This window comes from Mytilus edulis, chromosome 13 (assembly GCF_963676685.1).
Source record: "Mytilus edulis chromosome 13, xbMytEdul2.2, whole genome shotgun sequence".
NCBI classification, from domain to species: domain Eukaryota; kingdom Metazoa; phylum Mollusca; class Bivalvia; order Mytilida; family Mytilidae; genus Mytilus; species Mytilus edulis.
Genome location: NC_092356.1, coordinates 32,671,863 through 32,695,911, shown reverse-complemented (window position 1 = coordinate 32,695,911; position 24,049 = coordinate 32,671,863).

The following is a 24,049-nucleotide window of genomic DNA, read 5'->3' as shown; positions in this document are numbered from 1 at the left end:
AGACATAACGTGTGACTGTTACCAGTATAAAAAAACATACTATTGCGGAGAAAAATGAATTCTGAAGTAGGCAGAAGTAAAGGTAGGGGTAGTACAAAGATTTACTCTCGAAATTGCATTGTCTATATTCACAGAAATGCAACCTATCAGGTTATTAGATCTGCCCTTCCCCTCAATTTCTGCAATATACCTTGAATATGTATGAAATTCGTTTTGATTCAAGTGGGTAACGTTTCCAAAAAATAAAATGAAAGATATGAACGTTTAGATTAATGCTATGGAATTTATTACACAACTCATGGTCGTTTTACGTCTGAATATCTTAGTCCTTTTTTTTTTTGGGGGGGGGGGTTGTAAGGAAGATATAAGTTATTTTAAGATATATATTAACAAATATTGACATATTACGAATAAATAATATTTCTAATCGAATGCAAAATTAATTCTTTCATTGAAGTTCGAAAATTGTATCTAATTTTCAAAAGTGAAATTTGTTTTTAATGAGTTAACCGTTGTAGGACCAGTACAGATCCCCAAACTCATTTGATAACAACACAAAGGGACCAATTGTGCACAATATATATATTTTATGTGGTTAATACGGAACACCTAGATAACTGAAACAAGGACAATGGGGTGTATGTTTGCAATCATCATTTTGAAACTCAATTAAGATTATCTATATTAAGAGGACAGAAAGAGGATTTTAATATTAGAAACAAAAAATTCCAACACTGAATATGGTCTCTATCTGTTTGTTTTCAAATTAATTTCTTATTCATCATTGGGTTAATTGTCAGAAGATTAGATTTATTAAGGTTTTTAGGGGAGCACCAACATATTTGTTTTGCATAAATTATAGCAATAATTATTCATCGGCGAAAAGGATAGTATCTTTATTGTGTTGGAAGAATCGTAAAAGTGTTTTATTTTCTAAATTCTATTTATTTACTCGGACATCGTAGAGTTTAAAATTCTTTTTTTTTTACCATAATGGACTTCATATTGTGTATTGAATTGAAAACACGAACGCGGACCTCGATGAGAACACCTGGATTGAAAGTTTGCAAATATTCCGACCAATGAAATTCACTTTACTATGTAACACGAACTTCAACGAAAGCACCTAGATGAAATATTGTGTATTGAATTGAAACATGAACGCGGACCTCGATGAAAACACCTGGATTGAAAGTTTGCAAACGTTCCAACCAATGAAATTCATTTTGATATGTAACGTGAACTTCAACGAAAGCACCTAGATGAGATATTTTATGTATACGACAATTAGTTTTTAAAAAATTAAATAGTTAATAAAAATTATATCAAAGCAACAATGCATTATTGTTTCTTTTCCATTCTTGTTTATTTTAATAATGTTTATGTTGATTTTAATTTGGTAGGTAGACTTATATTAAATGCCCTAAACGTAAATATACGGTTTTTTTTTTAAATGCATTAGACGTAAGATAATGTCGACTTAGAGCAAGTCAAGGTCGTAAAACTTAAATCAACCAACCCATCGATATCGCAGACTAAAATTTATCTCATATAAACAGAATATATGTTCATTTATAGCAAGACTTTTTGTACGTCACGGTGCATGACAGCACAATAATTCCTTTACAGAATCGGAACCACAATTCACAATTTTCGTATTGATCTGCTTTTCCACAATTAACGCCCGTTTCGCGTCAGTGACCGATATTACAATTTGAAACACAGTTTTAAAAGTTTATTGAGCTGTTCCTTCATTTACAAAGTTGTGCAAGACTTAATTGTTTATTAAATTCAACAAATGTCAACATTATCTTCATTAATTTTATTATTTAACACAACATTGCTTTTATTACAAGCTATTTCATATATCAATATACAGCTAGGGAATATTTGTTGTTGACCGAAAATATAAGATACATCGATTTAAACTATGTGAAAAATAAATAATTTTTGTAAGTAACTTTAATTTCCGTGTCTATATTTAATAAAATACTATAACAAACTTTGATAACGTGTCCTGTAAAGTTTACCAAAAGGACTTTTTGTACCTTTTCGCATGGACTGGCTCATATATAAGTTGATAAAGTTTGAAACAAATAAACAAAAGATACATCGATGTTGTTTTGCTTGAGTGATTTACCTGTTAAAAGATCGGGTCTCAACACGGTTTAAAACGAATTAATACCAGTTAAAATAGTTTAACGGGGGGCGTGGCCTATTTGTTTGACCTAACTTACCGCCAACTTGAATTAAATTGAACGACTGCAAGCGAATCTATTTGACTGGCATTAAAATGATTTGATATGCATTGAAACAAATTAAAAGTTATTTTTAATTTTTGTCAATCTTTATCAAATGACGATTAATCTCATTTAAACAGCGTTAATGCGTTTTTGTCCGATCAAGCTAAATTCGGGTTACTAGTGATATATAACAAAATTAAAAAAAAAGTTTATGTGTCAATGTTTCAAAAGAATCAAAATAGAAACCGTAAAAAATACAACTCATAAATGAATTTATAAATTATTTGTCAAAAATAAGTTTAAAATATAAATCAATTTTGAAAAAATAATAATGTTAAGAATTATGTTACTACATGTATATTTCTAAGATATTCTAAGGTGGTATGCAATATATCAAAATAGAGGTTACCTTGTATCTGTTTAGGACAAGGTTGTTTATTTAACATATACGACAAACCTTACTGCAAAGGAATAGCATTATCGATCCGGTGTTATACATTTGAAAATTGTTGATTAGTAGTACAATACAATCTTTGCTCTTTGGATTACTGGAATTTGACCGTGACCAACAAATTAAATAACATGAAAATGACATAAGGTTGTTGTGTTTCACTTTTTTCTGCAATATACCTAGAATATGTATACATTTTGTTTTGATTAACCTGGATACCGTTTCAAAGAAATAAGTCGTTTTACCTCTGATTTCATCTAATCTAAGTTGTCTTTTTTTGGGGTAATAAACAAGATATGATTTATCATAAAATATACATGAATAATATTTCTATTAATTTTTATTTTATTTAAAAATTCTAATCGAGTGCAATAGTCGCAATAGTACGGCGGCTTCATGAAAAATTGTGCACATCCTGCTACAAGTATGTAACTTGGCACAACGCTTCCTCTAGTATTACTCTTTGATTTCAGATAAGAGGCATTTGAAAAAATTGTCCCACTTCCGGTAAAGTTCAAAATGCCGGACAGTATACTTAAATCAGCCGAATATCGAAGGCTACTACCATTATATTCGGCACAAACATTTGTTATGTGATACTTTTGGCTATATTTAGAGATTATAAGTCGTCGGAAGCCCTACTTCCGGTAAAATCCAATATAGCGGACATTGTACTACAGTAAGCGTATTTATTTGGGAGGATAATTGAAATGTGTTTGAATGTATTGCTACTATCATCATATTGTACAGGAACCTTTCTATGGTGCTTCTCATGGATACAATATATAGGTTATATGTCTTTAAAATCCCAACTTCCGGTAATATCCAATATGGCTGACATAGAAATATCAAATTTTGATTTTAATATTCGACTTTTTTCAAAATGTTAAATTAGTTGGGTATTTTTTGCGCCTGTAACTGAACATTCGGCTTGAAGTAATCTCAAAAACTACAAATTCACTATTATGTTTACAATGTTTAATACAAATATAAAAAAGATGACCAAAATAACACAGACATTAACAGCTATAGGTTACCGCATGGCCTTCAACAATGAGCAAAGCCCATACCACATAGTCAGCTATAAAAGGCCCGGTAAAACAATGTAAAACAATTCAAACGAGAAAACTAACGGCCTTATTTGTATAAAAAAAATTTAATCAAAATTGAACGATAAACAAATATGTAATACGTTAACTCTTTCGGTAAAAAAAAACGATATTGTGAAAATTTCAGAGATGAGTCCTCAATCTGTATCCTCGATGTAGAGTTTTGAATAGATTAGTTAAAGAAAGAAGACACTAAAGTACTAAAACACTTTTAGAATAACTAATTTATGGCCGCAAATACATGTTTATATCACCTCCACAAGCGCATAAAGCAGTGCACGGGTGACTTGATTTTCCACATTTACAAAGAACGTGGCATCCTTTCTTGCATCCATAATGAACAAGCTGCTCACAAGATGAAGAGTCATCACAAAGAGTTGTCCAAAGGGGTTCCTATGGATCATATTTGTCCCTTCGCCATTCATAAGCGTCTGGCATAGGAATTGATTCCAAGCTTGTTACTCATTCACACCCGCCATGATACATTGCACGTTTTACATGCTGTAAAAGACTAGACCAAGTTGAGGGAATAGCCTCAATTAGTCTTCCTTTTTGCGCAAATAGTTATTTTATAGCTTCGTTACCCCCATCTGATTAGTTTATGCGATTTTACTGTAAAACCGCGGTGATTTAGGCTGATTAATCAGTATACTTAATGTTAAAGTCACATCTTTAAATACCATCAATGTCTCCCACACAGTCTTTTTTCCCTTTTCAAGCAAACAGAGAACCGTATCACAACCGGTAAAGGCATGTGATCACTCAGTGCATTGTGCATTGGAAAGGTCATGGATAGATATTTATCCAAAGCTGTTTGTCCGCCCAAAAACACAGGCCATAATTTGTCTACCCCTATGTCACGGAATAGTGAAAAAGTAATGACACCATCCACTCATGTTATACTTTTAAGGTGTTTCTTAAAGTAATGACATAAAACCAAATCAGCATACTCGTTTGTTAACACTTTGAAATTGTAACAACAGTGGATGCAGTGTCGGGGCCGTACATAGACAATAGTTTCTTAAGGTAAGGACATAATACCAAATCAGCATACTCGTTTGTTCACACCTTGAAACTGTAACAAAAGTGGATGTAGTCTCGGAAGCGTACATAGACAATAGTTTGAAGGCTGCTACAAGAAGCAAGAGCTAGGGGAAAGGGAATACACAGAAAAGTCCAGGGTCAAAACAAATTCATCAAAATTGGCAAGGTTTTCTGAGAGATGACGACAATGAGAAAGAACTTTTTAGTTTACATTCACAGCAGCTTGCTCAATAAAATTTTGAGGAAAAGGTAGTTGTAGCAATGAATACTCAGGATGTTCTGTGTTGTCCACCACATGATGATCTTTCAAGTTTAGCACCATGTTTACATAAAGAGGCTGACACTAGAATCATGATGCACGTGTCTGATGCATTAAAACACAGACTTAAATGAGTCATGGTTAGAACAGTAGATACTGATGTTGCTGTCATTGCTGTTTATGCTATGCCTTGACATACGGGGACAGATAAACTTTGGCTTGCATTTGGGAATGGGAAAAGCTTTGGATATATATATATATATTCATGACCTTTCAAATGCACTAGGCATAAAGCGATTTCATGATTCCTTAAAAAGGGAAAAAAAGACTGCGTTGGTGAAATAGATGGCGTTTGAAGATGTGACTTTAGCATATAGAATGATGATTGATCAGCCAACATCAACAGATATGAATTTGATAATGACATTGCTAGAAGGATACGGGGTTTAACTAAGATCGAACAAGTTATCAGATGGGGAAAACGAATTAAAAAAACATCTGTTTTTGGAATGGGAAGACTAATTGTGGATGTAAGAAAGGATGCTGCCGTCATTGTAAATGTGGAAAATCGGGTCTCCCGTATACTAGTACTGTTTTGTGTGATGGTGATTGTGAATAAACATGTATTTGTGACCAACAAGTATTAATTCAAAAAAATGTTTTAGTATTCTAGTATATTTTGTTTTAAATAATCTATCCAAACCTCTACATCTTTGAAATGGACGTCATATTTTTTTTCCGGAAGTGTTAACTTTTTATGAAAACATTTAAAACATAATAGAGAAGTAGTGGTATTGATAACTTAAAGCCAAAAGTTTAATGACCATCACAAAAAAAAAACGTTATTAACATTTTGAAAAAGTGGAATATTGAAATAGATAATTGATATTACTATGTCTGTCCGCCATATTGGATATTACCGGAAGCAGGGGTTTCAAAGACATATTTTCCATAATTCCATGCTAAAAAGCACCAAAGAAAGGTTCTTGAACAATAAAATGATAGCAGAAATACGTTAAAAACACATTTCAATTACCCTCCCTAAAAAATAAGCTTATTTTATTACAATGTCTGCCATTTTGGATTTTACCGGAAGTAGGGTTTTTGAAGACATATAATTTATAAAATATATCATATTGATTGTAGTACATAACAAAGGTTTTACAAAATATGATGATAGTGGCATGATAAAACCACCTTTTTACATACAAGCCTTCGATATTGGGCTGATTTAAATATACTGTCCGCCATTTTGGATTGTACCGGAATTGGGATATTTTTTTCAAATGCCTAAATTAATAGAGTAATAGTTGAAGAAGGTCTATGTCAAATTTCATGCTTGTAGCAGTATGTGCAAAATTTGTCTGAAATATGCTTGCACTACAATAGATTAGACATTAAAATGATAGCATACGCTATAAATTTATCACTTTGGGATACCATTAGGCATATTTTGTTTATAAGGAACAAAAGGGTTAAACATACTACACAGAGGAACAAGTGATCAGTATGCTGGAGTTTCTTATTGACAACATATTTGTTGAATTTGGAGGTAGACTTTTTCAACAAATTGTCGGCATTCCTATGGGAACGAACTGTGCGCCTCTCCTTGCCGACCTCTTCTTATTTTCATATGAATCGGAGTTCCTTCCGACACTTGTCAAAAACAGGAAGATCAAAGAAGCCAGGTTATTTAATTTCACTTTCAGATATATTGATGATGTTCTTTCCATTAATAATCCGAACTTTTCTGATTGGGTTCCATTAATATACCCACCAGAACTAGAAATTAAAGAAACAACAGACACGGCATCCTCCGCCTCATTTTTAGACTTATACCTCGAATTTGACATACACAGTCATCTTAGTACCAGAATCTATGACAAACGAGACGATTTTAATTTTGAAATTATCAATTTCCCCCACCTTAGTAGTAATATACCAACTTCACCTGCATATGGAATATACATTTCCCAACTTATTCGGTATTCAAGAGCTTGCAGCTCCTTTTCAGACTATGTAAAACGTCACCAGTGTCTAAGCTGAAAGTTGATGAACCAGGGGTGTGTCAAAGAACGTCTCGTCCTTTTTCTAAAAAAAAGTTCATCGGAAGGTACCAAGAACTTGTTGATAAATATTCCGTATCAACTTCACAAATAATACAAGATGGTCTTTGAGTATAGATTTTGCGTACTGACGTTGGTTATCATCTTAATAACGTGTTATAGTATTCTTTTATTTGTCTTTATTAATATTACTTTTACTGTGAAGTCAGTTTTTGTAGATATTCATTTGACGTGACTCTGTGCTTATGTAAAACATCATACTTTGAACGACAAAATTATTTCATTTATTAATATTACTTTTACTTATGGATCTTGTCATACTTTGAATGACAAAACTATTTTATTCATTAATATTACTTTTTTCTGTTAAGTCTGGTTTTTATGATATACATTTGACGTGACTCTGTACTGATGTATCATACTTATGTCATACTTTGAACCACACAACTATTTTATTTATTATTATTACTTTTACTGTTAAGTCTGTTTTTTTGTTATATCTACTTTACGTGACTCTGCATTTATGTATGCCGTCATACTTTGAACGACAAAATTATTTTATGTCTACCTGTGCGAATTTCAAACGCGCAATTTTACACCAGTAATGAAAACCTTCCATCCTTTATTGGTAGACTGTACATAGATAAATAAAATCGTATCAGATAAGCAAAATGAGGATGTTGAATTTGATATATGCCTTTTTGTGCTTCTTCGTTACATGTGTGTTTTTATAGTGGATTAGATCATAACACAATGTTGACTACTGTACCCCTATTTTTGACATTTTTACTCTTTGAGTATGTTTGTTTTGTTCACGCATCGTTGACAATGTAATGGAATTTGATGCGACTGTCATATAATTGAGAGGTTTAGCTAGCTATAAAACCAGGTTCAATCCATCATTTTCTACATTAGAAAATGCCTGTACCAAGTCAGGAATACGACAGTTGTTATCCATTCGTTCGATGTGTTTGGACTTTTGATTTTGATTTTGCCTTTTGATTTTTGACTTTCCCTTTTGATTTTCCTCGGAGTTTTTTCTTTTTATATAATTGTTCCATTTTAGATCTAAAATTTTACTTCGAATTTGCAAAGTAAAATTAGTTTTTACTGAGTGAAAAAGGGAAACCATTTAAGGACCAATATAGATTCCCCTCAATTCCGTTGATGAAAACACAAGCAGGAACCAATTTCACAAAATATGATTAATGGGTTACGGATGTTATATGTATGAATACGGAGATTATTTAATTGTGTCAACTGAATTTGGTAATTTATGTAAAATGTACAATTTTACGGAATAACTGACAAGGACCTTTGATTCATGTTATTACATTACTGATATTAGTGAAAGGGTGGGAATTACTTTGACGGAGACGTTACCGTTTATCTGTTTAGGACAAGATAGTTTGTAGGAACAGATATTATAAAATTCTTGATCAATTGATTTCATCAGTACCTATTTCCGAACGAAAGAAATATTTGCTATTTTGACTATTTCAATTTGACATTTTTCGCATTATGCCTCAAAATGAAAATTATGATTATATAAAGCTACTGTATATACATATTGAAGTCATTTGTTTTATTTCTTTTTGAAAATGTCTCCACTATTCATATAACCGTATAAATATTGTAATTATTTAATTTGGAAATACTTCTAAGAATATTTTTGCACTTTGGACAGAAAATAGATATAAATAAAGGTACTAAATATCGACAGTCAATTGTTTTCCTCTCTCTTTGCAGTATTCCTAGAATATGCATCAAACTGTTGAATTATAAATAGTCAAATGCGTTTTGTAAAAATGTACTTTTTAACTTTTCTGGTCTTTTGGAAAATGTTGTTTGTGCTGTATGTAGACCCCTCTACAACGAAATTTGTTTTACATGCACACGTATAAAAATTACGGTTTTTATCCACGACAATCATTGGTTTGAACTTTGTTTTTAATTCAGACTTGTTTATAAACCAATATTGATATATATATCGATTAAATTCTACTTCTAATCGAGTGCAAAATTAATAACATAATTCTTCCATAAAAGTTCTAAAATTGTATCAAATTTGCAAAAGTGAAATTTGTTTTGAATGAATGAAATAGGTATACCGTTGTAAGACCAATATAGATCCCGAACGTCATTGGATAAGACAAATACAAAGGGACCAATTGTGCACAATATAAGTGTTTGGTATCCGATTCAATGTGGTTGATACGGAAAACCTAGATTACTGAATTAAAGACAATGGAATGACATTTTTGTCAGCATCATTTTAAAAATCAATTTAAGTTAACAAATATTTCTGCTCCAGATTAAGAGTACAAAAAATAGGGTTTTGATATGGGAAACAATGAATGCCATCACTGAATATGGTCTTTGTTTTTAAAATTTCTAAATTGTCCGAAGATTAGATTTATTATGGTTTTTTTAACGCGAATACCAACATATTTTATTTTGCATAAATCAGCGAAGTCATACATTAACAATAGCTAGTTTTGATATACTAAATGTCTGTCAGTATTACAGCAGTATTAAACATTACAACCAGTTTTCAAATAGTAACACTGTTTTCAATTTAATTTTGTATTGAAAATAAACTGTATATTTCAAAGGAATAATAAATAACGACCTCTAGATTTTATGTTATTAAATTGCTGAAACGAACTAAGAGAATACAGATTTTGTCAAAAGAGATGTTTTTCTGTGTATGTGTAGGACAAGACAATTTACAGCAGCAGAGATAAAATAATTCTTAGATAAATTGGAAAGAAACATAAAGAAAGAGAAATAGCTTTATAGATATGGTGCTATATATTTGTACTGTTTTATTAGTAAGATTTATTTTCAGAACTATAGAAAAAAATCTCTTTGACTTTATCAACTCTGCATTTTGTATTTTGCCCGTTATATAAAAATCAGAATTACACTAGAACACATCCGCGAAATCGCGGGGATTTATAGCTTGGTTAAAATTATGTAAACTATTGAAGTGAAAAAAAAAAAATTTAAATTATGTCTGGAGAGTTTCAGAAAAGGTATCGTAATTCAAAGGTACTTGGAGACAGGACATTTTTTTAAGCCCTCTCCCTTTTTCAAAAGTTCGTTATTTTTTCTTTTCTGTTAAATTCCTGATTATTTTCGCGTTTCTGTATACTATGAACATTCCTATATTTTAAATAAAGTGTATTTGCTAATAAATATCAATTTCAAGTTTCTTCTCCACGGCGATCACTGCTTTATTCTATAGAGAGTCTCTATCTATGTGAAAATTATTGTCCTGTCCCCGAGTACTCTTTTGAAAAGTATTTGCAAGTTTAAAACTGGAAGTCTTGGTTGACTTAAAATTTGGACTGATGACGGAAACAATACCCGGGCGCCTTTATTTTCGTTTTTCTCCCAAAATAACCCAAACTTAATAATTATAAGAACAGATGACAAATGCGACTATGCATGGTATGCATGGTACGTATTTAACAAAGAGGCATGCTGATTAATTTATTGTGGAAGGAAGAGAAGCGACAAACAAAATGAGGTCTTCTCGTTTAATAGTATAGATGAAGCTACTGAATATCAAGTAAAATAATTTATTTTTCTCTTTTTGAAAGCCGTCTTCACAATTCATTAAATAGGATACATTTTTTTTTTTATTTAAATTCGTACCGTTTCAGAGAAATAATAACGAGGAATAAGCAAGACAGTTTAAGGTCATCTGAATTCTTAATTTCTTGTAATGTGTCCTATTTGTAGAAAAAAAACGCCTGCTTTTGTCTGCAAGTTGGATAGATATAATTTTATTAATTTATGGAAAGTTCAATTTATTGAAATGATGAAACTAAGAGTTGAATGAATAAAATAGTTATGTTCGTCATAAGAAATACGCATGGCATAATGTAAGTTAAATTATGAAAAAAGTTCATAAAATATCGAATGAAATTTTGTATGATTTATGCCTCGAGTTCATTTCCTACTGAAGAACTCTAGCAAGGTGCCACTTTATAGTCGGTCATTCCGTTTAAAAAAGCTTAAATACATTTTGAGTAAAATAGTCAGCTTTCTATAAGACCTAAGTTCCATATTACGCTAGCTTATATATGTCATGATAGAGTCATCATTTGGCATCGAATTATAGATTTTTGCAATTTTACATGATTAAGTATCTAACAGATATGAAAAATGCAGTTTAAAGCATTTCACTGTAGGTGTTTAACATAACATTACATCAATTATTCCAAATTTTGTACAAGCTTTTTAGCACGTCAAGTAGTTTGTCGTCTAAATATGATCAGCAGCCTTATATAAAGATATAAACTTTGAGAAGAAAAATTCACCCTTTCTAGACCCAGTTTAACATCTTCATTTATACAATGTATATTTATCATCTCCTCGGAAAACGGATTTTGTGGGAGTAGATAAAAAGTTTTCTACGTTTGTTTGTCAGTCTGTCATGCAAGGTTAATATATAAAAAAGTGGTATACTTGACATGAAAAAACTCTCCACAAAAGACCAAATGACACAGAAATTAACAACTATAGATCACGGTATAGTCTTCAACAATGAGCAAAGCCAATACCGCATAATCAGCTATAGAAGTCCCCTAAGTGACAAACGTAAAACATTTCAAACGAGAAAACTAACGGCCTAATTTATGTACAAACAAATAAACGAAAAACAAACATGTAACACATCAACAAACGACAACCATTGAAATACAGGCTCCTGAATTGGGACAGACACATACATGTATACAGAATGTGGCGTGTTTAAACATGTAAGCGGGATCCAAACCCTCCCTCTAACCTGGGACAGACTCAGTGGTGTAACAGAACAACATAAGAACGAACTATAAGAATCAGTTGAAAAAGGCTTAACTCATCAGATGGATAGTAACGATTGTCCATGAAAAAAGAGTCATCTTGATCTAAAGTAATTCTGGTTAAGTTTTGCATTAAGATACAAAATCTAATCAACTACAATTATAGAAGAATGATATTTTTTAGATCGCTGATAACAATGGACCTTGAAAAAAAAGTTGGTCGCCTTCACCTATATTTTACACACGAATGATTCTGATTAAAATTTGTAATAAAATCCAGATGATAGCAACAACACACTAAAGAGGAAAGCTATTTGTTACTGAGCACTTCTTTGATTTTATTGAAGTTCCACACACAATTTTTGTCACCATAACAGAAGCACAAAAAACGACAATCGTTATTATGTCAATATATAATTGTAATATAATTATATTAATGGAGAACTACTAGTATTGTTTTAATGTGAATTCTTCTCGTTGTTGATTTTGGCGTTCTAATTCTTCTCACATACAAAATTGTCTATAGTCTGAGGATTTCTGTTATTTTTGTTAAAAGATGTTTTTTTTCATATCCCATGTTAGGATCAATGTCAGAGGATGAAAATTTCATATCTGAATATTTTTCGTTACCTGGCAACGTTACTTTGACGGTGGATCTTGATTATTTCTGTGGGGATTCTTTCTCCTGTGTTTGGATCACTCACGGGGTAAAAATTGGAAAATTGTCGCAACTTATTAGACTTTTATGTAAAGCATAGTCCGAATTTTATACTTAAAAGGATTACAATTCTCAAAATAACTATTTTGCACTAAAAATTGCTCTGCCATGCCTTTTTAAAATAAGATTGAAAACCGTATATGTTTAAGTAAAATTCTATTTCGAATAACATCGCTGACCAACATAAATTTAAAAAAAAACAATTATATATGTGTATAAATATATATGTTTTTAATATTTAGAGTATATACATATTAAGTTATGAGCACTGCATATAATGGTGAAACCACTGCATATCATGTTGTGATCACTGCATATAATTCTGATCATCAACATAAGGCAGTCATGGCCTTCCATTTATAACGGTTTTCCGTTTGTCTTATTACTTCGTGAGTTACTTATAATGAGAAGATCAAATCAAATTTAGAGCAATATCAGGTCCCAAAATAAAATCATATGATAATCAAACATACAAGGAAATCGTTGTGACAAATATAATTTATTAAGGTATGCTGTAATTAGGTTAATAAGAACCACTTTGGTAATAAATCAAAACGTGATATTTCTGCGAGCAACATTTTGCAATTTTTGTCTGCTAATACTGAACTTCGTGTAATTTTATCTTATAACAGCTCGAAATGGAGATGATGGAATGATGTTTATGATATTTGAGTTAATAAGAACCTAATTAAAGTACAGCTTCACTAATATCGAAGTATCTGTTTGTTATATTTGGTTACTAAGAAAATTGATTTAGTATTCGAATTTGGTATTGAGTATTCAGTAAAATTGTCTAAAGACCAGGCGTTTCAGTTAGTCTTAATATAATTATGATGTATCATTTTATTCATACATGAAAAATAACTACTCATTGTGTTATAAAATTCTTTTACTTTTATGCAGTATTTAACTCACTTTTCACGCAGATATAGTACGTTTCCATTGTTCTTCAATTTTGAAGGTAAATATTTGTCATTCAGTGATATGACAAATTCAAGCAGAATTACGTTTTTAAAAATATTATTTTGTAAATTTTTATCCAACAATAACATAACAACGCTTGAGGTGAATATCTTCCAGATTTTACGGCTATATATACGTTAAGGATCTTGATCACAGAAATATATTGTTTGCCTTCATGTGTTTTTGATTTGATATTTCAATTGTTTAACTTATCTATTTACAAACATATATATATTCCAACTAATATTAATAAATGTGTGTTAATAAAGTTTGATATTACATGTTGACTGTACCAATTTTAAGAAATCAAAAATAATAACGTTAAGCATTATGTTACTGAATTTCTAAGATATTCTAGGATGGTATACATTTTTTCAAAACAGAGTTTACCCTGTATATGTTTATGACAGGTACGTTTGTAGTTTACTTCAACAGACAAAATTCTTGTTAAAATTCAGATCAAAGCTTACTATAGAGGAATAGCAGTATTGAGCATGTGCTATACATTTCCGAATTGTTGATTAGTAGTACATATTCCAATAACAGTAAAACCTATACTCCTTGGACTTCTTCAATTTAACATTGACCCACGCATAACATGAAAATGATATAGAGTTACTAAATATTGATTATCATTTTTCCTTTTTCTTTTTCTCTTTTTTATATTTTGCATAAATCAGTTAAGTCATTCTTCAGCATTTTTTGTATAATAACTGTCTGTATGTATGTATACAACATAACAACCAGTTTTTCAAATCGATATACTACAACAATAAACGGTTTATTTTTCTTAGGTACTTGAATTTTCTGAATAAACTTTGAACATTGTATGCAGAAATACTTTTAAAGAAATATTATTTTACAGGGGCCTAAGTAACAACAAAATTGCAACACTTGACGTCCATCTTTTCAAAAGATTGTCGGCTCTGAAGACATTGTAAGTAATTTGATTCAACAAAAGATTTATTTTATTGTATGCTATGGCAATGATTTAAACGATCTTTATGAAAATAATTTTCTTTTTTCCAGATACTGTATACCTTGTAAAATGTACAATTTAAACGTATAATAAAATAAACCTTTATATTGTATGTTATTGATTTGATGAAACATGTTAAGGGAATAGGAATTTGGCAACGGCGTTGTTTACCTGTTTCTGTTTAGGTGGATATATTTACAGATACAGGGATTACATTATCATTATCAAAATTTAAAAAAAGAGAGAAAAAAATATCGATCTGTTACTATACATTTATACATTTGTACATTTCATTAGTAAAATATATTTCCAGAACAATAAAAATATTTGCTTTTTGGACTTTTGGAAATCTTGTGTTTTGCTCATAAATAAAGATCATTTTAAGCTACTTAACTGAATATATTTTAAAGCGTGAAAACCGTCTCCACTTATAATTGAAACGTACAAATTTGGTTTGATTTAATTTCCTACCGTTTCAAAGATATAATTAATACAAGTTGACATGACAATATAAGGTCATCTGAATTCTGCCTTTCTTGTTATGTGTTCTATCTATAAAATCAACTAAATCAACTAAAAAAACATGTATATACAAATATCCAATAATTACAAAAAAAATATGATTATGATAAAGATCGGAAGTTGATATAATGCTGAACTGAAAATCGTTCATTTAAAGTTCCAAAACTTTACCTCATGCGGTAATTATATCGTTAATTTCTACTGAACTAGAAAGGCAGAACATTGATTAATATAAGCTATGTGTGCTAGATAAACGTCTGAAAGTAGGTATATATAAACTTATCATTGATACCAGGATTGAAAAAAGAACTTGTTTTCTAGCGACAAGTAAAAATTAAAAAAAAAAATCCCTATCACACCAGTATAAATGTGTTCTTTCAATTCAAGAGTTTTCTCCCCTTAAATGGTTAAGTTAAAAAAATGATAATAAAAGCACAAATATTTAATACTTTTTTTTTTTAGATACTTGGGATAATGCAACAAGTTTTCTTTATATAAATAAATAGCCTAACTAATAAATTGCAGATATTTTGCAAATAACTAGACCAATTTTGTACAGCGATTGTACAATCCAAGATGGTTGCACGTCATAAAACTATTTCAAGGGAAATTTGTCAACTAAGAGGTTTTTCTGTTTCTGTTTCGAACAATATAATACAGGATCAGAGTAACAGAATTCTTATCAAAACTGAAACAAAATCACAAGAAAGAGAAATATCATATTTGATCTGTTGCTATATATTTTACTGCTTTACTAGTAGTATATATTATTAGAACAACAAAAATATTTGCCTTTTGGAATTTATCAATTTAACATTTTTGTATTTTGCCCTAAAATTATAAAAAAAGGATTATATAAAGCTACTGAATAAATATTGTAGTCATCTGCACTATTCATATCCATTTGGAGTTGATTAAACTTTGTACTTTTTCTTTAAATAATAAATATAATTGACCAGACAGTTAAAGGGGGTAGACCTGGTATATGGGAGACAACTCTTACACATGTATTGAAAGTCATTAGTGCGTTTTAAGAAAGCAGTAAATTAAACAGTGATCAAGTATTTATGTTGTTTACATTTGGTTGTGAGAATGATGCAGACAAAACCAGTCAGCTGTATATGTTTGACCACACTAAACATTGAACTAAAGAACATCTTTTTTAGTGATGTCGATATAAAGGTAGAAAATTACCATGAAATGCTTAAAAAAAACACCAATGACCTGAGTGTGGGGAGTTCTGGAGCAACTTGTATACTGACTAAAGTACCTTGTGGCATCGTTTAGAAAAAAATCTTGGAAGTTTTGGGAAATTCGATTTGAGCATATGAATTAAACATGTTAAAGAATGAGTTAATATGGTTTTAGTGCTAACTCATTGATGCAAAGTTTGTGCTTACTGTTTGTGTTTGTTTTGATTTTTTCCAATATAAAAAGCTATATTCTAGAAAATATGATCTGAACATCAATCCTAGTACAAGCTTATGCTGATAGGTAATCTACATTAACAAAAAGATAGTACTTAGATAGTGACAGACTGTCAAAACAGTGAATTCTAAAAGCGTCTGCTATTGATGATAGTGATATTTTGTAGTCTGGGGAGAGAAACCAGCAAATAGTTGTAATAAAAAATCATGTCAACTCGTCCCAAGGATACTCGTCCCATACTGATTATTACTGTTTTTCCATATAAAATTGTAATTGTAATTAGCATTAGGACAGTACTCCTTTGACTATTAGACCTTTTCAACATCTCTCGACACCGACTAATGACACCTACAGTTTACAGATATGTATTAATGTGTGTCAATCTAATGTTGTATTCAATGCAGAATGTACATTTTAAACAAATGGTAAATACAAATCTTCAGATTTTATGTTTTTGATTTGCTGAAAAATGTTAAGGGAATAGGAATTTTGTCAACGGAGATGTCTACCTGTTTCGGTTTTGTTTGAGAGATTTACAGGAGCAGAGATGACATAATTCTTATCAAAATTGAAAAACGGTCTGAAGAAAGAGAAATAGAATGATCGCTCTGTTGTTATATATTTATACATTTTCATTGGTAGAATATTTCTTTAGAACAATAAAAATATTTGCTTTTTGCGACTTTGTAAATTCTTGTGTGTTTCACTAAAATAAAAACCATTTAAAGCTACTAAATATCTTTTATAGGCATTTTTGTCTTAGTGAAACCCGTCTCCACTTATAATATAAATTTGCACATTTTGTTATGATTCAATTTCCTACCGTGTCTAAGATTTATGCCCGCGTCACACTGTCCTGATTTTTATATACGATGGACACCCGAATGCGAAAATTGTAAGTTCGTACGAAGTTGATCCCGATCTCGTTAAAATACCCAAAAAGTGACAGAAGCAAGTACGATGAATAACGAAGTCTATACGAGGGTGACGAAAGTATTATACGATAGCAAAAGATGGACATACGAAGGTTAACCGAAGACGGTATTTAAGCTTCATATCTCAGCCGAAGCCTACAAGATGGATCATGAAGGCTATACGATGGATAACGATGATGGCGCGATGGCCATACGATGTATAAAAGACGTCGTGTACAGCTTACGATGCATTTAAATTATATGCCGAAGGCATCACGCGTTTTAAATTGTTTGATCAATATTGAATATATATTATATTGTACTTTAATTTTTGGTTTAATCATAAGACGGAAGACCGTGGGTATTTCCAGTTACTGAATAAAAAAAATAGTTTATGCATCAAATATGCGTATTCAATCTGCATGTGTCATATAGAAATATAGTGTACATATTTGTCCCTAATATGTTACATACAAGGGGATGCCACGCTCGGCATTGCCTTGTTTGAACTGAAAAATGTGTGCACTAGTCTTAATAATCACCCATAATTATGCCCATGTTTACTGATCTATCTTAAAGGTAAGGTAATGGGTTCGTTGATCCCTTTTATTCAAAAAGAGCTCTTTCCCGGAGAATATCATAATAACTCAGACGATACATAAAAAATCAGAATAATGAAGAAAAAGTTGGTTTCCCTATATACGTGTACCTGCAGTTTTGGTATACGAGGATCGTTTCTGATTTTCCTTATGTTATTTGATATGAAAAATTTACAAAAAATAATATTTTATTTGTAAAAGTAAATCCTGAGCCTGTAATACCTGCTCTTCTTGTTCAATTTGAATTAATAGAAAAAACGCTGTCGTCTTTCTTGTTCTCATAGAATCATATAATATGAGCTCCATGTTTTGTGAACGTCTTTCTTAACTGTCGTATTAGACTGACCAGTGCATATCGCGCATGGCACTTTAAATGTATTTAAGCGCGAAAATTAACTTACATTTAGCTGGATTTATGGCTGTCGTAGTTCCATCTTGTCACCTTCGTACTTTCATTCGACGGCATCACGACGGGATCTCGAGGTCTTCACGAAGTCGTGTTGCCATCGTAAGACCTTCGGGTAGCTTCGTGATGTCAAAACTGTCCGATGGAAACGATGGAAACACGAATGCAATACGATGTTCATAGATGCATTCCCGGTGACATTACGATGGTGAGGATGGTGATACGAACTCAATACGAACCCTCAACATCGGACGCACCTTCGGGGATTTTTTAACATGTTAAAAAATTTAGAACCCTTCCCGAAGTTGTCCCCGAAGGCTAGAAAAAGTGGCCGATGGTTCTACGATGGTTAAAGATGGCACTACGAATAGCCCGATCTGGATACGATCAGTCCCGATTTTGAAAATTTCCATAATTGTGTTGCCATCGGCGTAAAAATCGGGACAGTGTGACGCGGGCATACATAAATAAGAATTGACATGACAGTTTAAGGTCATCTAAATTCTTACTTTCTTGTAATGTGTCCTATCTATATAATCAACTATATTCTATGTTAAAACAAACATGCATTTACAAATATCCAAATATAACAATAATATTCTGATTGTGATTTAGATCAGAAGTTGAAATAATACTGTATTGAAAATCGTTCATTTTAAATTCCGAAACTGTATCTCATGCAGCAATGCTATCGTACATTTCTTCTGATTTAGAAAGTCTGAAAAATGATAAATATAAGCGATTTGTGGTAATTATACGTCTGTCAGAATATATGAAACATCACAACCAATTTTTAGTGATCTAAAATAAAGATTTTAATATCCTTCTTTCGAAAATAAAATAAAGAGTATAGGTCAAGCTATGCATCATTAAAAAAAAATGTTAGTGGAAAAGAAAGAAAATGAGCATAAAAAGAAATTTATGAGATAGAATTTTAAAAGAAGTTGTGAGAAGATATGTTTTATCTAAGGCTTTTCTACCTCAGGCATAGATTACCGTAGCTGGATTTGGCAAAACTTTTAGGAATTGTGGTCCTCAATGCTCTTCAACTTCGTACTTTATTTGGCCTTTTTAACTTTTTTGGATTCGAGCGTCACTGATAAGTCTTTTGTAGACGAAACGCGCGTCTGTCGTTTATACAAAATTTAGTCCTGGTATCTATGATGAGTTTATTTATAATATGTCTTAAGAAAATAAAGAGAAAAAAGGATGTCGCCAAACTTGGCAAAAAAAAAAAAAATCCCTGTCAGTTTAGTATAAAAAAAAACTTCAATTGAAGCGATATCTCCCCTTCAAAATTTAAAATTTGATTCTAAAAACACAACTGTTTGATACTTGTTTAAATATTTTGGATAATGCAACAAATCACTGAGTTTTCTTTATATATAATAAACAGTATAACCAATATATTGCAGATTGTTTGCAAATAACTAGACCGATTGTGTACTGCGAGTGCACAATCCAAGATTGTGGTATACCATGAAACTACTTTAATGGAATTGAAATTTTGTCAACGGAGAATTTCTCTGTTTCTGTTTTGGACTAAATAGTACATAGGAACAGAGACGACATAATTTAATGTCATTTTTGAACATTTTACAGTTTCATTAGTATGGACTTTATCAATTTTACATTTTTGTATTTTGCCCTTGAATTATAAAAAAAAGGATTATATGTAGCTATTGAATATATATTGTAATCATCTGCACTGTTCATATATATTTGGAGTTGAACTTCGTACCGTTTCTAAGAATAAGAATAGAATTGACAAGAGAGTTTAAGGTCATCTGAATTCTAACTTGTGTCCTATCTTAGGATAATCAACTGGATTCGACATTTTAAAAATACACATGCATTTAGAAATAAAAAATATGAAAATCGTCTATTTACAATTTTGTAACAGTGTCTTATTCGGTGATGTTATCGTTACTTACTACAGAATGAGATAGGTAAAAATGTATGAGACCAATATCATCTCCCCAAATATCATTTAAAAAATCAATAAGATAGAAATGGTTTTACAAAATACAATATACATGTAAGCATGACGGAATGTATTAGATTCAAACTGACAACTTAGGTAACTGAACTGAAAACATTGCGTCAGCAACCTTCAGAGGATTATGTCTGCATGAAAACAACTACGTCATACTTACTGTCATCGCTACTGACTGACTATATACCTTAATGAATGACGTGATAACTAAAATACTTCAAACGACCTTGATATCTGATAACTCTGTTGTAAAATGGTCATTTAATTATTGTTTAAACATTCATTATTAATAATGCTATAAATCTGTGTAAGACCAACCTTCATTTTCATAGATGTAAGGGCATTTATTGTACAGTCTTTGTGTTATAATAATGACGTAAACCATTACTGATTAATAACAATATATTATTTTATGAATATCTGTCAGTATGATTGCCATATATCAACCAGATTGCAAGATATAATAGACTTCCAGTGGCCTTTTTTTTTAATTTACGAATAATGGAAATGTAATGAAGAAATACGTTATGCTATTTTGTTGGTACCAGAAAATGAAGCAAATTACAAAGTTCCCATATGTGGCTGGATTGTTGTCATATTATATCCCCTTTTCTTTTTCATTTTTTTTTCAAAGTAACACAATTATTTGAGTAAACAACATGAACAATATAATAAACAGTACTTCATCTTTTTCAAAAAGTTTTTTTAATTTCCTTTCAAGGAGTGCAGATATTTTTGCATCAATTTGAAACTCAATTACATTTATCCATAACTCTGCTCGAGATTAAGATGATTTAAAGAGGGTTTAAATATTGAGAGCAGAAAATGCAAATTAATGTTTACTAACATTGGTTACGCCAAAGGTATTGTGATTATAGAATCTTAGACCATTCTGATTGTGTTAAAATTCATGATCGATAAAATGATGAAGCATTGTTTGCCGAACATCAACATAATATTTTGCATCAATCAGTTAAGTCATACAAGTAGGTACCATTAGAAAAAAATGTAAGGTATGGACGTTATGATTTGTGTTATAAAATTGATAACACTACTTAAATTCGTTTTACCTCTTGATTTCTTCTAAATAGTCATTTTTAGGGTCATATACAAAGATGTTAGTTATAATAAGATATGTATATAAATATATTACGACAACATTTTGATTCTAATCGATTGCAATAGTTATTTCATACTTGTTCCATTGTAGGTCTAAAATCTTTTATTGCAAAAGTGAAATTAATTTAATTAACAATAACAGGAAATTTTTTATAGAACTGATAAATATCCCTCGAGAATCGTTTGATAAAAAACACGAAGGAACCCATTTTGTAAAGTATTGGTTAACAATTTTATGTGTTTAAGGCCCTCGGGCTGATATTGGTATATCGGGATGGTACGGCATATGATACAGATTTTGCAATGTATTATTCCCTATATACACATATTGTTATATTACGAGAAAATTCTAAATCTCATCGAGTGCAACAGTCAATATATTATTATTCTTATTGTACAGTTTTCAAATAGATATACTACACTTCCAGTGGTCTTGTTTTTTGTATTCATGTTTATGTTGATGAATATAGATCATTTAATATTGAAATACGTTTTACAGTATTGGTTAAGAATTTTCTGCTCTCAATATTCAAACCACTGCTGGTGGACGTTTCGTCCCCGAGGGTACCACCAGCCCAGAAGTTAGCACTTCGGTGTTGACATGTATATCAATTATGTGGTCATTTTTATAAATTTCCTATTTACAAAACTTTGAATTTTTCGAAAAACTCAGGATTGTCTTGTCCCATGAATAGATTACCTTAGCCTTATTTGGCACAACCTTTTGGAATTTTGGATCCTCAATGCATTTCAACTTTGTACTTGTTTGGCTTTATAACTATAACTCACTGATGAGTCTTATGTAGACGAAACACGCGTCTGGCGTACTAAATTATAATCCTGGTACTTTTGATAACTTTTTAAAACATATTATTGGATAACAACCAAATTGTAACACTTGACGTCAATATGTTCAAAGGTCTGACGTCTCTGGAGATATTGTAAGTAACTTGATTCTACAAAAACATTGGCTTCTATGAGTTGCTTGTTTGTTGTCATAATGATTTATACTATATTTTTGAAAATAATTGCCCTTTCTTCCAGAAATTTACTAATTTGTTACAATTTAATTATGTGTTTGAAAAAAAACTGTATATGTCAAAGGAATAACAAATAAGGAACTTTAGCTTTATGTTATTTAATTTCTGAAACACATTAAGGAAATACAAATTGTGTGTAAGTCAAGATAGTTTACAGGAGGAGAGATGAAAGAATTCTTGTTAAAATTGAAACGAAACCTAAAGAAAGGGAAATAGATTTATTGATCTGGTGCTATATGTTTGTACTTTTTTTTTATTAGAAACATTTATTTTCAGAAGAATAAAAATGATTTCTCTTTGACTTTAACAGCTCTATATTTTTGTATTTTGCCCGTAAAATAAAAAAGAATTACATGAATCTACTAAATATCAAGTAAACTCATTTGTATTATTTCCACATTTAAGTTTTAATGCAATATTCAAATAACTTTTTTCATGCAGATGTGGCACGTTTCAATTGTAAAATTGACTGGATCATTTCGTATTGAGACCAAACATTTTAAGCGAGGGATAACATAATTAATACGTTTTCGATTATTTATTCATATTTTAAGAACAACTACAACTAACATCTTTCGACTATTACGTTGTGACTTTTTCTATTTTCTACTACTTTAGAATAATAAACCAAATACAAATTAACATTAAATATGTGTAGAGCAAAACTTTTTATAAAACTGGAATCTGCATCATAGTTCTAAAACGGTTTTCTGTTTGTCTAATTACTTCGTGAGTTACTAATAATGAGAAGATCAAAACATGTTTAGAGCAATATCACTTCCCAAAATAAAATCATTTGATATCAAACCCACAAGGAATCTGTTGTGACAACTATAATAAATGAAAGAAGGCTTTAATTGGGCTAGTATGGACAACTTTGATAACTGAATTAAACATTCTGGACTGATATTCGGCAAGCAGCATTTTTAAACTTGTGTCTGCTAATACCGCACTCCGTGTAATTTTATCTTATAACAGCTTGAAATAGAGATGATGACAGTATGTTAATAATATATGAGTTATAACACTACTGTAAGAATACATATCAATGAGCCATGAAAAATACCCATTAAATTAGGTCTAATAATTGGATACATTTAATGTGATAAATTTCCATTATATTGATCGTCTTGCCATTAAAACAATGAATAATAACCCTTTAATAAAGCTATAAAACTTGGAATAATGGCCATTAATTATAAGTACTTAATGTTTTCATGAAGATATACATGGGCATGAATTAACCAGATGATCATGATAATGGCTATAAAATTATACCATGGAAACTAAATATAATGGCCATTAATTTTTATTTTATAACTGTTAATGGGCATGAATTCTGTTTTCAAGATTTTAATGTGTATTAAATGTAATCG